Source organism: Pelophylax lessonae (genome assembly GCF_965119305.1).
Source record: "Pelophylax lessonae genome assembly, chromosome: 6".
In the NCBI taxonomy this organism is placed as follows: Eukaryota; Metazoa; Chordata; class Amphibia; order Anura; family Ranidae; genus Pelophylax; species Pelophylax lessonae.
The window spans coordinates 218,582,577-218,598,355 of NC_138773.1; the positions used below are offsets into that span (position 1 = coordinate 218,582,577).

General features: G+C 40.7%; 1 protein-coding gene across 2 annotated transcripts in view; it reads right to left on the reverse strand.

Annotated features, from left to right (window-relative positions):
* Positions 1-15,779, reverse strand: part of ERBB4 (erb-b2 receptor tyrosine kinase 4) — a 1,312,942-nt gene that overhangs the window by 722,488 nt on the left and 574,675 nt on the right. The window lies entirely within an intron of this gene.

Genomic DNA, 15,779 nt, shown 5'->3' on the forward strand with positions numbered 1-15,779 from the left:
GGCAATATCCTTGTAGACTTTCAAAGGTTTACACCCACATTCATAATTTTCAGTTAATTCAATGACTTGACAAACATCGTTCAAAAGTATTTCAAAATTCTGTTTTGTTTTAACAATTGATTTTGGAAGGAATGTCATTTCCTGAACAAAAATCACATATATGTTCGAAATTCTATTGAGAAAAATTTTGCAAAATGTTTTCTGCGCCTTTGAATTTTCTTGTCACTACGATCAAAAATGAAGGTTTTTTGGCCCCACTAACGATTAGAAAATCGAACAAACTTTGTTAAAACTAAATATTTTGACCAAAATTCTACTAGTGTATAGACAGCTTAATTGTGATCTTTCTAGGTCAAAATAGATACTCAGTTAATGGCCTATGGACTGCATGAAACCACTGTAGGCAAAGACAATGGCAGTCGTAACTATCCAGGATCCAAAAAACTGTACAACCACTACTCTGTTCTTCAGCAAGCTTTATATGCTTCAAAGCAAAAACATCCTGCTGGACCCTGGCTCCTCCTCTGACGTGTTAGGGGGCGCTTAGTTTTAGAGGTAACCAGGGCTTTTTTTCAGCGGGAACGCAGACGAACACAGTTCCAGCACCTCCAGCAATTAATGTATGTAATGGTACAGAGTGCTGAGTGTGCTGGGTCGTCTATTGATGCTGGCTGCTGGGGGATCTATTGTCGCTCGCTGGTGGGGATCTATTTTTGTGTAGGGGTTTATTGTTGCCAGTGGGGGTTATTTGTTGCTGGGAGGAATCTACTGGTGAGGGAGGGGTCTGTTGTTGCTGGCTGCTGGAGGGTCGATTGATGCTAGCTGCTGGGAGATTTGCTGTTGCTGATGGGGGTCTCTTGCTGTTGGGGTAGTATTTTGTTGTGAGCGGTCCTTTGTTGCTGGGAGAGCGAGTATATTGTTGTGTGGGGGGATCTATTGTTGCTGAAGTGGAGTCTACTGTTGCTGAAGTGGAGTCTACTGTTGCTTGGTGATCTACTTTTGCTGAGTGATCTACTGTTGCTGGGGGTCTATTGTTGCTTATGTAGGGGATATATTTTACTGTCTTTGTTATTTTTAACAAATTCCATACAAATTACTAAGTAGCACAAAATGATACTTGGTTCTGTATTTTCTCAAAGGGGTGGTGCTGGGAGGTTGGTAAAGGGTGGAGCTAAGAGAAGATGCTAAGAGGTGGGTAGGGGGCAGAGACAAAGGGTGACTCAGAAGTTCCTGCACCTATTCTCTGAAGAAAAAAAGCCCTGGAGGTAACCATGCTGAAATGTGAGTTTGTAAAATGTAACTTGGCAATCTGAAAGAAAGCCACGTCTGCACTGCTTTCTTCTTCAATAGTTTTTATTGGATTTTCTTATAAGAAGGTGTACAAAAAGATGAGATAACAATGATAGTTTCCATCTTACTATAAAACATATAACTGAGAGATGCGCACATGAAAACAATTACATTACAAGAATCACACTTAAACTTATATACATGAAGCTGTAGAAGTGCTAAGCATCCATTAAAGGTTCTGACCACCTCCCAGACACCCCAACTGGGAGAAAACTGTGTCATAGGGAGGAGGCCAGCACGATTCACCTTAATTCGCACTCTAAGTGTTAAAATAAGTAAGCAAATGAGGTATACAAAAATAAGCGTAATTGAACATTATCAAATTCGAACCAGGAAGACATACCAAAAAAGTGTTGGCAAAATTAGTGAAAGACATCCAAGAGTTTGGGTTATTGTCCTCAACAGGTCAAGTCGGTGAACAGGAGACCTAGATTTAAGCTTATAGCACTTAAAATGCTAAATTATTAGATCAATGACTAAAGATACAGTATATTCAGAGAGGATAATTCAATATATAAACCTTAGAAAGCCATATCTGTGGATTTATCATCCAGGCAGTGTGCTAGACCTACCAAGGCAAACCCTCCCAGGTCACCAGTGGGAAAACAAAGAGGCTGCTTCCATCAACGTCACACGTAATAAACACTAGTCACCAGCCTTGATGGATGAAAGGACTCCTGATAGCATAGGATAGGGTCCCTATTATCTAAGCCAAACAATGTTAGATTTTGTTGGGTCGCAGAGAGGGAAGCTATATTACTGGACTGTAGTGGTCTAATCTCAATAGGAGTAGCAAACCAAACTCTAGGGGGTGGACAATAAAACCATATAAGTCAAGGACTCATTTTGAAGCTATTGCAGGTACATATTCTGGTTTGCCATAGGCAAAGTCCAGATTAGCTTGGCTAAGGGAATGGAGGGAGGGGGGAAGATTGGGAGAGAATATCTGCAGTGCTTTCTATTTACAAGTGCATGACACCATAGTGTCATGAACATACCCTGTGTTAAACACACACACTATATTGTCAAAAGTATTGGGACACCTGCCTTTACATGCACATGAACTTTAATGGCATCCCGAGTCTTAGTCCGTAGGGTTCAATATTAGGTTGGCCCACTCTATAAGCTCTTCTGGAAGGCTGTCCACAAGGTTTAGAAGTGTGTCTATGGGAATGTTTGACCATTCTTCCAGAAGCGCATTTGTAAAGGTCAGGCACTGGTGTTGGACGAGAAGGCCTGGCTAGCAGTCTGTGCTCTAATTCATCCCAAAGGTATTCACTAGTTTTGTGTAGCTTTGCAGCTGCATTAGTAAACATTGATTTAAAGTTATTGTTTATGCCCACTTTAAGAGAAAACTATTACAGACTTGGGTCAATTTACCTTGACACTTTGTATGTTTTTCAAATTAAAGTTTTAATTCACAGATACAATATATTGTCAAAAGTATTGGGACACCTGCCTTTACACGCACATGATCTTTAATGGCATCCCAGTCTTAGTCCGTAGGGTTCAATATTGAGTTGGCCCACCCTTTGCAACAGCTTCAACTCTTCTGGGAAGGCTGTCTACAAGGTTTAGGAGTGTGTCTATGGGAAGGTATGACCATTCTTCCAGAAGCGCATTTGTGAGTTCAGGCACTAATGTTGGACGAGAAGGCCTTTTTCACAGTCTCCGCTCTAATTTATCCTATTCATTCTATTGTGTTGAGGTCAGGACTCTGTGCAGGCCAGTCAAGTTCCTCCACCCCAAACTCGCTCATCCATGTCTTTATGGACCTTGCTTTGTGCACTGGTGTGCAGTCATGTTGGAAAAGGGAGGGACTATCCCAAAACTGTTCCCACAAAGTTGGGAGCATGAAATTGCTGACGCCTAAAGAGTTCCCTTCACTTGAACTAAGGGGCAAGCCCAACCCCTGAAAAACAACCCCACACCATAATCCTCCCTCCACCAAATGATTATGACCAGTGCGCAAAGGATGGTCCATAAAGACATGGATTCACCTCAACCTCAACCCAATAGAATGAATAGGATAAATTAGAGTGGAGACTGTGAGAAAGGACTTCTCATCCAACATTAGTGCCTGAACTCACAAAATGTGCTTCTGGAAGAATGGTCATACCTTCCCATAGACACACTCCTAAACCTTGTGGACAGACTTCCCAGAAGAGTTGAAGCTGTTGCAAAGGTAGAGCCAACTCAATACTGAACCCTACGGACTCAGACTGGGATGCCATCAAAGATCATGTGCGTGTAAAGGCAGGTTTCCCAACACTTTTGACAATATATTGTATCTGTGAATTAAAATGTTAATTTGAAAAACATACAAAGAATCAAGGTAAATTGACCCAAGTCTGTAATAGTTTTCTCTTAAAGTGGGCATAAACAATAACTTTAAATCAATGTTTACTAATGCAGCTGCAAAGCTACACAAAACTAGTGTATTATATAACTGTATAGCAATATAGTCCCAGTAATCCAGTCCTGCATAAAAAAAAAAAAAAAAAAAGAAAGAAACAAATAGAAGGGACGCATATCATGGTCTTTGCAATCAGCCATGCCAATGGTCAAGGGCTCACTATATGGATTGCTGATTTTAGATGAAAAAACCGTGGATGATTTTTTTTAAGGGTCTTTGTGCACAGAAGAGTACCTAGTCTGGAGGCAAAATGAATTCACTGTGTGTGAGTAATGTAAGGTCATTACAAAGTACTTTTGATTTCTTTTTTTCTAATATTAAGATTATTGTCATTGAATCAAACTTGTCACTTTGGTTAATGTAAAACAATGGACCTTCCCAATAATACTTACCCTCCCCATGCTACCCCGCCAAACTGTTCACCTGCTGAAGCCATGAGTAGACAAACCTTTGTAATTTCCATGTTGGCCTATGTTGGAGCTTACACAGGACTAATGTCCTTTTCCTTGGCCCCTCGTGATAGTGCGCAAACCTATTACCTGGCTACTCAGGGACAGTGTACTCAGTTCCGGATTCATAAGGGGGCAAAAAGGGAAATTGCCCTGGGCCCTCCTGCCAGAGAAGGCCCCAGACTACCATTAAAATGAAATGTAATAAATATACAATTAGTTGTATTATTTAAAAAATTAACAAAGCGTGTGCAGATGTCACAATAACGAACAGGTAAGTCTGACTTCAGAGGAAAAGAAAGGGATGAGGGCTTGTGGCAGATGTTTTACATTTCAACTTCTCAAATTATTTTACTTATTGAGATGTTTGTTTTATTATGACAGTGTAACAAAATGTATTTCCCTAATTACAAGAGACACGTGGGTGGGACAAGGGGGAAGTTCAAAAATGTTGGAAAGTGACAGGCAACAGCCCCAACCCCACCCATCGTGGGAGTGAGATGAATGACCGGCATCAATTTATCAGAGTGAGAAACACGAGAGAGAAGCTCACTCCCCCGCCTTGAACCTGATTGGTGAACCTGGCAATCCACGATCTCCAAGAGGGTAAAACTTTGTTAACCAGTTTTACCCAAAATTACGAGACAGGCATGGCCCTGGATCAGAGATCGGCCAGAATGACATAGGAGAGTATCAGACAAAATCGGCAGAAAGTACAGGACCTTCATTCCTTATGTTTCTTGGCAAGAACCTAGCTCGGAATCTAACAGATTTTTTTTAAAAAATATATTTTATCATTTCATGATATTTATTATGATGTTTACCATTCATTGCAGTTTATCATTCATTTCAGTTCACATTTCTATTTTTCATATTCTATTTTTTATGTTGAGTGCTTTGGGCCCCCCAAGGTCTAAATTCAGCAGTGTGTGTACTGCATCGCGGGAGGAAATGCACATGCTCCCCCATACTCTTAAATTACGGGCTTTAGCAACTAAACGGCCCCGCAGGTGAGGCAGCTTTTAGGTTGAGGGGGAATGTCTTTTAAAAATAACCTGTCACTTTGTCTCATAATATTTAAAACAGAACTAAAGGATTTTTATTGCAAACACTCTGATATTGTAATTTGAAAAATAGTGCATACTGCATAAAACTTTGGATTTGATTTACTAAAAGGAGAGTGCAAAATCTGGTGCAGCTCTGCAAAGAAACCAATCAACTTCCAGATTTTTGTTGTCGAACCTAATTGAACAAGCTGAAGTTAGAAGCTGATTGGCTACCACGCACAGCTGCACCATATTTCACACCCTCTAGTTTTAGTAAATCCTATGAGTCTTGTGGCTTTTCCAGGAGGTCATATAGCTGCTTAGCAGTCATAGTGGAAAATCTGGGATTCTCTATGACCTCTTGGCTTCAAGTCAGCAAGCTTCATATCCAAGAGGTCATAGGCTTTCCACACCTTCCTCTTAGTATGTCCATATGCTCCAATTTTACATAAGGGACAATGACAATCACTGCACAGAGCAGTGTGGTTCATCCCATTCCTGCCCGGAGTCCTCCCTTCTCATTTGTAGACAAATGCATTTTTTAAAAGATAGTAATACATGGCTAATAAATACAATTAGGGTGGGGGTACAAGTGATCTAATAGGGCTTATGCACACAGGTTTCTGGAGCGATACAACATACAGTTCAGATGTATTTCCTCATATTTCCTGTATTTTCCTGGGAACCAGAGGTGCTTCATACATAGAAATCAATGATTGAATGTGACTATATGCAGGTACTTGTGTAAACACGCAAATGCTTATGGATAAAAGACCCTCGATGCAGACACTCTGTTGCCCGGGGTCGTATGCCAGTACACCTGCACGTGTTTACGCAACTACAAGCACATAGCAACGTACAATCATTTATTTCTATGGATGGCTTTACACAGCAAATGTGCCTCCCAGGCATATATGCCTACATTTTTCTTTGTTTGGTAACAGACCCCTGTATACATTGTATGGTCCATATTCCCATTGCACACGCTCCAGGAAATGGACCCGAAAGTAGCGGGTGCTGCAGCAACTACCAGTTGGAAACTGCAATCATCACAGATCAATGCATATATTTGCCGGTGCACCATGGATTGTCAAGTGTCCTTCAAAGCTTTTATTGAAGAAAGATCAGATCACAAATTGCAACGTTTCGAAGCTGTGCAGGGCCCCTTCGTTAGGCATATGTAGATGCATCTGTATGCATGACTTTGTACAATCCCGGTTCCTTATGAGGAAATACATTTTTCCTACAGAGAATGTTTACATCACTTCTCTCAGATGGTAACACATTTTAATCACCTCCTACTAATGTAGATAAACTGACTAGGCAAGATGGCATATGGTTAATAGGAAACATGGTTAATGCAAAAAAAAGTAACATAGATTTCCAATCTGGCATTAAGGCACAATTTGTAACTTGCAACTTGTGTTTGCATTAAAAACAAGCACTTTAGTTCTACTTTAAAGTGGTTCTAAAGTCTAAACATTTGTACTCTCTGCATAAGAGTAAAAAACACCCCACTATCTGTCCTAGCCCCCCTCTTCTAAACACTTACCTGGCTCCTGTCACTGCTCCAGTGCTGTCTTTCGGCTCAAGGACTGCTCCCCTCACCTCCTGCTTTCAGAGAAGACCCTGAAGGAAATGGAGCCACAGGCTCATGTTGCTGTCAGTCAAACTCCTGTGAGGAGGTAGCAGGGGATTGGCTTATCGGTTCTGTGTGTGTCCATGGAGGCACACAGCATGTCATAGGAACACATCCACAAGGGGGCATCCTTAGCACAAGGCTTGCTAAGGAGACACAAAGAGCAGTGAAAACTTGATTGTGCCAGAAAGATTGCCAGATAAGCAGAGGAGGGTGCTATCTTAGCAATATTATTACACAGTGTAGGCAGTTATAACCTCTTTTTTTTAAAAAAATAGACTTTTTTAAATAGACTTTAGTATCGCCATACAGTGGTTGTAAACCTGAAAAATAAAAATGGAACTAAGCAGTTTACCTGTTACAGTACTGTTTCAGAAGCTATCTGTCCCAAGTCTTGCAAAGCAAGGTGAATCCAGCAATGTTTGTTCCTCTCCACTTTGTGTCCCCACACCCCCGCTCCTTTGACTGACAGACTATGTACTTTCTTTCATGAACAAGCATGAGAGAAGGGGATGTCTATACAGCTTTCTCTAACAGTTCTCTCCCCCTACCTCCTCTGGCTCTCCCTGGATTAGCTGCTCCTTGCCATATCCTTATTGGCCATGTGTATGTCAGGTGGTGCCTTCCACAAGTTCCTATTGGTCAGCACTCATGAGTGGGCGTGGCCAGCTGACGGGGGGAACGCACCGTACTGCTGTAAGACCAGAGATCCTAAGAAGCACCAATGAGGCTGAGGAAAACAAGTATGGAGCGCAGCGCAGACCACAGAACAGACGCATAAAGCACTGTAAAATACTGCAGTGCGCTGCTGCAATACTGTTCTTGCTGGGGAGGGGGGGTATAGCGATGGCAGGAAAGTCTACTGAGGTCACGACTCTGCCTCTCGACCTCTGGCATGAAGACACGCCGACTGATCAGCGATTGTTTGAGGGCTTACACTGATGCCTAGGTCACGTGACGTCACCACACTGGTTAGGCGGCCATGCTGTTGGATGGAAACATCAGCTATCATATAAGGACTTACATGCGGTTTTTATGCTTCTGTTTGTGAGTATTTCGGATCTTACCAATAAAAAAATAACATATGAGTAATGCGGCCCAATGAGGTTCTTGTCTGCTTATCCTTACATAAATCTTTCATGAGAGTCTATGTATGGTGGTATATGCTGTTTTATTGAAGATCCTTGATGCCATAGCAGTGGAGAGTTGGAGTGAGCTATGCCTAAGCTTTATTGACTTCTCTTGCACAAGTAGTCCATCTTTTGGGGTAAGGATCAGTGTGAACTCTTTTCTTCCGGTGGCAGATTCTTCTCAACACTTCTCCTGCATGCATTTTTGCACATTTATGGACTCTTGTCTGGAACATAGCTTTTCATTTGCATATTGGACTTTTTAAGAGGTCTTAAGCTCTACATTTGTGTGTTACCAGTATAGACATGTGGAATAGTACCGTGGTACATGGTTTTCATGGTGCATGCACTGGAGGTATACAACCACTTAAAGTCCTAATGCCCTATTATAGCTTGACTACATCCTATGCACCCCTGAAAGTCAAACCACTGCTTATACCAAAAATGGGGCTATCCTGCCCTTGAACCTCAGAGGGTGCCCTCCAAAGGCAGCAGCTATACTGTATATTCTAGTGAAACAGTGTACCCACAGTATTTCCATTGTGGTTGCACAGAAAACCCATCCAACATTATCAATGGGGCAAAATACTGGGAGCAAGTGGATTACTTTTTTTTTTTTTTTTTGCGGCATCATGTGCCATAAGCAGTGAAATGCTCCCAGCCCAAATAAAAGGGTGGAATATTAGTTTTGCCCTTGAAAGAGGAAGGTTTAACCAGTCATAGGTTTGTCTACTTTATCAAAAAGCCAAGAGTGAATGTATTTTCTGCAAAAGAGGACTTAATAGTTCTGGAGATTACTGTTATATCTGTGTATATATTTTATGCTACAAGCAGCATTTTAACAATAGTCCCCTAAGGCCTCCATATCCCTCGGCAGATACAAGAAACCCTTTGCATTTGCTGCATTTTCATATCTGCAATCAGTGTCAGCAGTTTAGCAGTTTAAGAAACATATCACGCAGTAACCCTGGGACCCTCCAAAAACCTTTTTTTTTTTTTCAGACAGAAAGAACAACTAAAAACATTTTTTTTTTTGTTAGAAGCTAAAGCTTTTCAGTGCAGAGCTATGATTATAGTACTGAGCGGGCATTCAGTGAATTTATTCCGGATCTGTAGAACAAGATGAGCATTGTTCCTTGTTATTGAAATGAGAATGGAGAAAGCTCTCCAGGTTCCAATCCCATACTATAATTTATTCCTTAAGTGATAACAACATATAAAAAAATCAAAACAAGGTGACTTATGATTATTAGTTATTCCAGAAGAAATGCAGAAAAAATGAGACAGTCGACTGTCGTTAACCCCTTCGACGTACAGCTGGCCATACACTAGAAGAATTTTGTCTGAAAACCTTCATTTCAGGAATGTTTGATTTTTTTATTGGTTAGTGGGGTTAAATTTATGTTTGTTTTGAATGATGAGAAAATTCGAAGGAGGAGGATGGAATTTTTTTCTCCCCCTAATGAATGAATTTGATAAAAATTACTGTTTTATTTTTTATTTTTTTGCTTAATTGCACTCATTTTAAAATTAAATGTTGTGAGACCCACCCTTTGAGAAAGGCGTCTTACCGATTAAACGGTGTTAGGGAGTGGTATTGCTACATGTGTGAGCCAGCAGAAGTGAACAGTGATTGGTGATGTGAGAGCAGCCCGTATTAGATTTGACAAAATGATAGCTGCTGGGTATAGAGGGAGGACTGCTATCATGCTGCTTCATGCTGGGCCATGTTTATTGTCTTTTATGTAAGTGTAATCTTTAAATAAAATTTAAAAAGTTTTTTTTACTATTTTACTATTTTATTATTTTACTATTTTACTATTTTACTATTTACTATTTTTTTACTATTTTTTTCCACTATTTTTTACAATTTTACTATTTTACTATTTTTTACTATTTTACTATTTACTATTTTTTTACAATTTTTTTTTCACTATTGTGGCATTTATGTATTTTTTGGGGAAATCTCCACGTTGTGAGGAGCTGAAGTGGGGAGATGCACTATATTACCAAAAGTATTAGGACACCTGCCTTTACACGCACATGAACTTTAATGGCCTCCCAGTCTTAGTCTGTAGGGTTCAATATAAAGGCTCACCCTTTGCAGCTATAACAGCTTCAACTCTTCTGGGAAGGATGTCCACAAGGTTTAGGAGTGTGTCTATGGGAATGTTTGACCATTCTTCCAGAAGCACATTTGTGAGGACAGGCACTGATGTGAATGAGAAGGCCTGGCTCGCAGTCTCCGCTCTAATTCATCCCAAAGGTGTTCTATTGGGTTGAGGTCAGGACCAGTCAAGTTACTTCCCTCCTCTCCTCCCAGCTACTGCAAGGGATGTTTCAGGATGGAGAGCAGGGGAAGGGGGCTAGTAAATATGCCATTTTCCAGCCCGTTCCTTTTCTAAATGAACCCAGTGAACACAAGTGCTCACTGTGTTCATTTATAACTGAAGCATAGTAAAATGTGTTTACTATGGTTCAGATTGTGAATAAACAGGAAACCGCTCAGAACAGAGCACTTCCCATTCATTCACTGTCCCCTGCAGCTGAGGCTGCAAAGAAAAGTATGTGTGTTTGAGCTTTGGGATGCACACGCTAATGCAATAGCCTGCGCACACCTATGGATGGCTGCATTAGTTGCTAATTTCTACATTGGTTTTCTATTTTTTCACCTGCCTGTCCTGCAAGGAACACAATTACTGTAACAGGGTAACAGTGTTCTCTCACTGCACTGTATCTCTGGAGGAACAGTGTTGTCAGCCTTGCCGCTCTCCTGATTTGAACTTCAAACACCCCCCTCCCCCCCCCTAGGGAGTGGGTATTCTGTAGTTCACAGAAGATAGCTGGGAAAGTTAATATTGTTGCCTGAGATATCAGTTCTGTGCACAGAAAGTTACAAAGACACTTGATTTCTGGCTTGGCCAACTGGTATGTTTCTGTAGTTGATGAAAATGTACTTAGCTTGAAAAATAGAAAACTCATGCAGTCACACTCACTACATCTAAGGATTGATAGGCTACAACCACCTTTCTCAACCTTTTCAACACAGAGGAACCCTTAAAATAACTTTCAAGTATCATGGAACCCCTGCTAAAAATTACTTTGAATACAACTCATGATATATTATGTGATGGTCAGAGGGAAGGATGATCCTTACATTTGTAGTCATTGGAAAGAATTACCCCCTACAGATAGGTAAAAAGATCAATGATATCAATGGAGATGTATTTGCTCAAGAAACCCCTAGAAACCTCTGATGAAATCCTACGATTCCATGGAAACCTGATTAAGAAACTCTGGGATATAATATATGACTTTTTTTTCTTGTTCTTGGGTTCAAATATCTTTTAACCACTTGACGACCACCTAACGCAGATTTACTGTGGCAGGACGGCTCAACTGCGCATATTCACATAGATCTACTTGATTTTGTGCACGTGGTCTTGGCAGTGATTAGACACAGCGGGAGGCAGAGAGCGGGAGAAGCTTGCGCGATCGCCGCCGGCCTCCTGCGATCTTCAGCTAGACTGACAGGAGAGCTGTCTGGAATGTAAACAATGCAAGACGGCTTTCCAGTCAGAGAGGCAGGGAAAGATCTTGTGATTCAGCTAAGCTGAATCACTGATCTCTCTGTGCCTCTGTTCAATCCACCCCCCACACAGTTATAAAGCACATATAGGGAACACATGTAACCCCTTGATCACTCCTAGTATTAACCCCTTCCCTGCCAGTGTCATTTATAGAGGAACAGTGCATATTATTTAGCACTGATCACTGTATTAATGCCACTGGTTTCCAAAAAGTGTTAGATTTGTCCGCCACAATGTCGCAGTCCCGATAAAAATCTCTAATCACCGCCATGACTAATAAAAAAAATGAAATAAATAAAAAGTACAAAAATCTATCCCATAGTTTGTAAACATTATATCTTTTGCGCAAACCAATTATTATAAATGTTTTGGGATTTTTTTTTCCAAAAATATGTAGCAAAATACAAATTGGCCTAAACTGATAAAAAAATTCGATTTTTTATTTTTTTTTATTGGGAATGTTTAAGGCTACATTCACACCTGAGCGTAGCGTTTTTCGCGCGTTTTTTTACCGCGATTTTACCGCGATTTTTGCGGCGATTTTTACCGCGATTTTACCGCGATTTTTGTGCAGGCGTTTTTAGATTGAATAGAGATCAATGGAAAACGCCTGTAATCTGCCCAAAAAGAAGCTCATGTACTTTTTTGAGCGTTGGGCGTTTTGTATACAGCCTCAAAATGCTCAGATGTGAACAGGGGCCATTGAAATGAATAGGATTTGTCTTGTTGGGCGTTTTGAGAGCTGATCCTAGAGCAGAAAAACGCCCCAAAAACGCCCCAAAACGCCTACATGTGAACGGAGCCTTATAGTAGAAAGTAAAAAATATTGTTTTTTTTTTTTTTTCAAAATTGTTGCTCTTTTTTTGTTTATAGTGCAAAAACTAAAAACCGCAGAGGTGATCAAATACCACCAAAAGAAAGCTGTATTTGTGGGGGAAAAGGATATCAATTTTATTTGGGTACAGCGTCGCATGACCGCGCAATTGTCCGTTAAAGCCAAGCAGTGCCATTTTGCAAAAAGTGGTCTGGTCCTTTTGGGCAGTGGTCCTCAACTCCGGTCCTCAGGGCCCACTAACAGGCCAGATTTTAAGTATTACCTTGGGGAGATGCAGACTAGAGTACTGCAATCACTGAGCAGCAAATTATCACTGAGCAGCAAATCACCTGGGATGTATTTCAGTTATCTTGCAATCCTGGCCTGTTAGTGGGCCCTGAGGACCAGGGTTGAGGACCACTGCTTTAGGGGGTAAAACCTTCCGGAGCTGAAGTTGTTAATTGCAATAACCCAAAACAACCAATCAAATTCTTGTACTGGTCTAGCTTCAGTAGAATCAATTCTGATTGGTGGGTATGGAAATAGCCCTAGGAATAAAAACACTTTATTCATAAAAGCCAAAGGAGCCTAAACTGAATTTTAAAATCTGTAGGCAGAGGAACAAGAGACAGCTAAGAAGACAAACTGCCATTTTTATTATAACGAGTGTCATTTTTTTATTGACTGGAGTTATGTTATGCAGTCAGAAAAAAATAAGGAAAAAAAATGGATTAGAGTTTAGTTTGTCCTATACTTTTCTTTATCTTACCAAGATGCCTGAACCGAGAAGTGCATTTCAGCAACTGGTCACCCATTGCAGACATATCTCATTATCTTTCTTAATATATTATTGCAGAGTGGAACTGTGCACATGAATATTGATGGAGGCGTAACAAACAGCATCTTATTCATTGCTTTTCAATTGTAGGTAAACTTTGGTTATCCTCTGCAATCCACTAATGCATATAAGTAGCAATGCGCTATCCTCCTCCTGCTGTGGGCTGCAAGAATAAGCTGTCACTCCTGAGTCCATCGGAACACAGCCAGTTGTTAGTACGCATTTATATATTTTAACATTAACACTTTTTTGTGCTAAGGGGACTGCAGTGTTATTTGCTGAATATAATGCGATCAGGCACGGCAACAATTTAAGCAAGGGATTGCTGAACAGCGAAGAATAGAAGAACTGTCTCTAGCGGCCGAGGCATTTAAATGAAAAATGGATTTATTAGGTTGGAACACTGTGAAAGAGTGTGTGTGAGCTGCTACCTTTACCTCTGGGAGAGTTGCTGTGATTTAGACTCAGCTTAAATGATATGTGTAATGAGTTCTGCAGTTTCATTTCATCCATAATTAGACAGAGATCCCAATGAAAAGCCTGCTTTATGACATTTAATGCTCAGGGAAGGTCCTGGGCCTATCTTACTGTGAGTGCTTATGAGAATCCTGCTGCAAGATGCTGCTTGACTGTTGAGGGACTACAAGTCCCAACATCATATGCTGAAAAGGTGTAGCTAAAAGTAAAATGCCCCAATGTAAACGTTCAAGAGAACCAGCCATAAAATGTAATATGACTTAACCCAATACAGTTGCAGTAGTTTGCTTTTTGTGAACTATGTATTTAATTTAGGTGCAGCATTGGTCCTATCAGAGATCATTTATTATTAAGGATCAGCTAGGTTAAGTATTAGGTTGTGGAGGTTAAAGCAAACCAATCTGTATTTGAGCACACCAAACTGAAAATGCCATTTATATTTTTTATTTTTTTATTTATTTTTTCATTTTAACCACTTTAGCCCCGGAAGATTTGGCTGCTCAATGACCAGGCCCTATTTTGCGATTCGGCACTGCGTGAATTTAACGGACAATCGCGCAGTCGTGCGACGATGTACCCAAATGAAATTGACGTCTTTTTTTTCCCACAAACAGAGCTTTCTTTTGGTGGTATTTGATCACCTGTGCGATTTTCTTTTGCGCTAATTTTGAAATTTTGAAAAAAAGGAGCAATACTTTTGCAAAAATAACAATATTTTTCAAATTTTTTTATAAGAAATTCTCAAAAAAAGAATGTAAAAATCAAAAATTTTTAACATTTTAGGCAATAAATGTAAACAGAAAATCCTGGCGCTGTGGTACCAGTGTTCAGACGACAGGGCTGGAACAATGGGGTCGGACAGTGTCCAAAGGAGTCCACCATGAATTACACGTCCAAGTCCGGGCTGCTGCCTACCCTAACCCAGATCCCAACTGGGAGGAGAAAGTAATAACACAAAGAAACGGGTATAATGGCGCTCCCGGACAAAATAGCACAAAAAAACTTGGATACTGCTCGGGATCTTGGATGATCAAACTAGTTTATTAAAAACAATTTAAAATAATTATTGGCTTTCCCTGACTAGGAGCTTATTTTAAATTGTTTTTAATAAACTAGTTTGATCATCCAAGATCCCGAGCAGTATCCAAGTTTTTTTGTGCCATTTTGTCCGGGAGCGCCATCATACCCGTTTCTTTGTGTTATTAATATTTTAGGCCAATTTGTTTTCTGCTACATATTTTTGGTAAAAAAAATTGCAATAAGTGTATTTTGATTGGTTTGTGAAAATGTTATTGCGTTTACTAACTACGGGAACGATTTATGTAATTTTTATTGTTTCTTTTTTAACTAGTAATGGCGGCGATCTGCGATTTTTTCTGCGGGACTACAACATTGCGGCGGACAGATCGGACCCCTAATTGACATTTTGACACTTTTGGGGAGACCAGTGACATTACTACAGTAATCAGTGCTATAAATATGCACTGTTACTGTAAAAATGACACTGGCAGGGAAGGGGTTAACTTTACTAGTGATCAAGGGGTTAAGTGTGTCCCTTAGGGGCGTGATTCTAACTGTGGAGGGGCGTGGCTTGTGATGTAATCACAGAGACATACGATCCTACATAGCAGGATCGCATAGCCTCTGTGATTACTTTAGTGAGAATAACAGACGGCTGTGTTTACATCAACCGTCTGTCCTTCTCTTACTGCAGAGGGAGATAGTGAGTGGCCGGAGGCCATCAGAGCCGCCGGGTACACACACTGACTCCCCAGCCGACGAGTGGGGGTGGGAGCGCACCTCCGGCGGCGCACGATCGCCCCCTAGCTCCTCCTAGGTTAGCGCCGTACATGTACGGCACTTTGCCTGGGAGCGCCAGACTGCTGCCATACAACTACGGTGGGGGTCGGCAAGTGGTTAAAGCAAACCCACCCATCCATCCAGTTCTTCTTTTTGTGTAAAAATTACTTAGAAAACACCTCTTAGCATTTTTAACTGCATCTGCCTTTAGTAAGGACAGATGAGTCAAG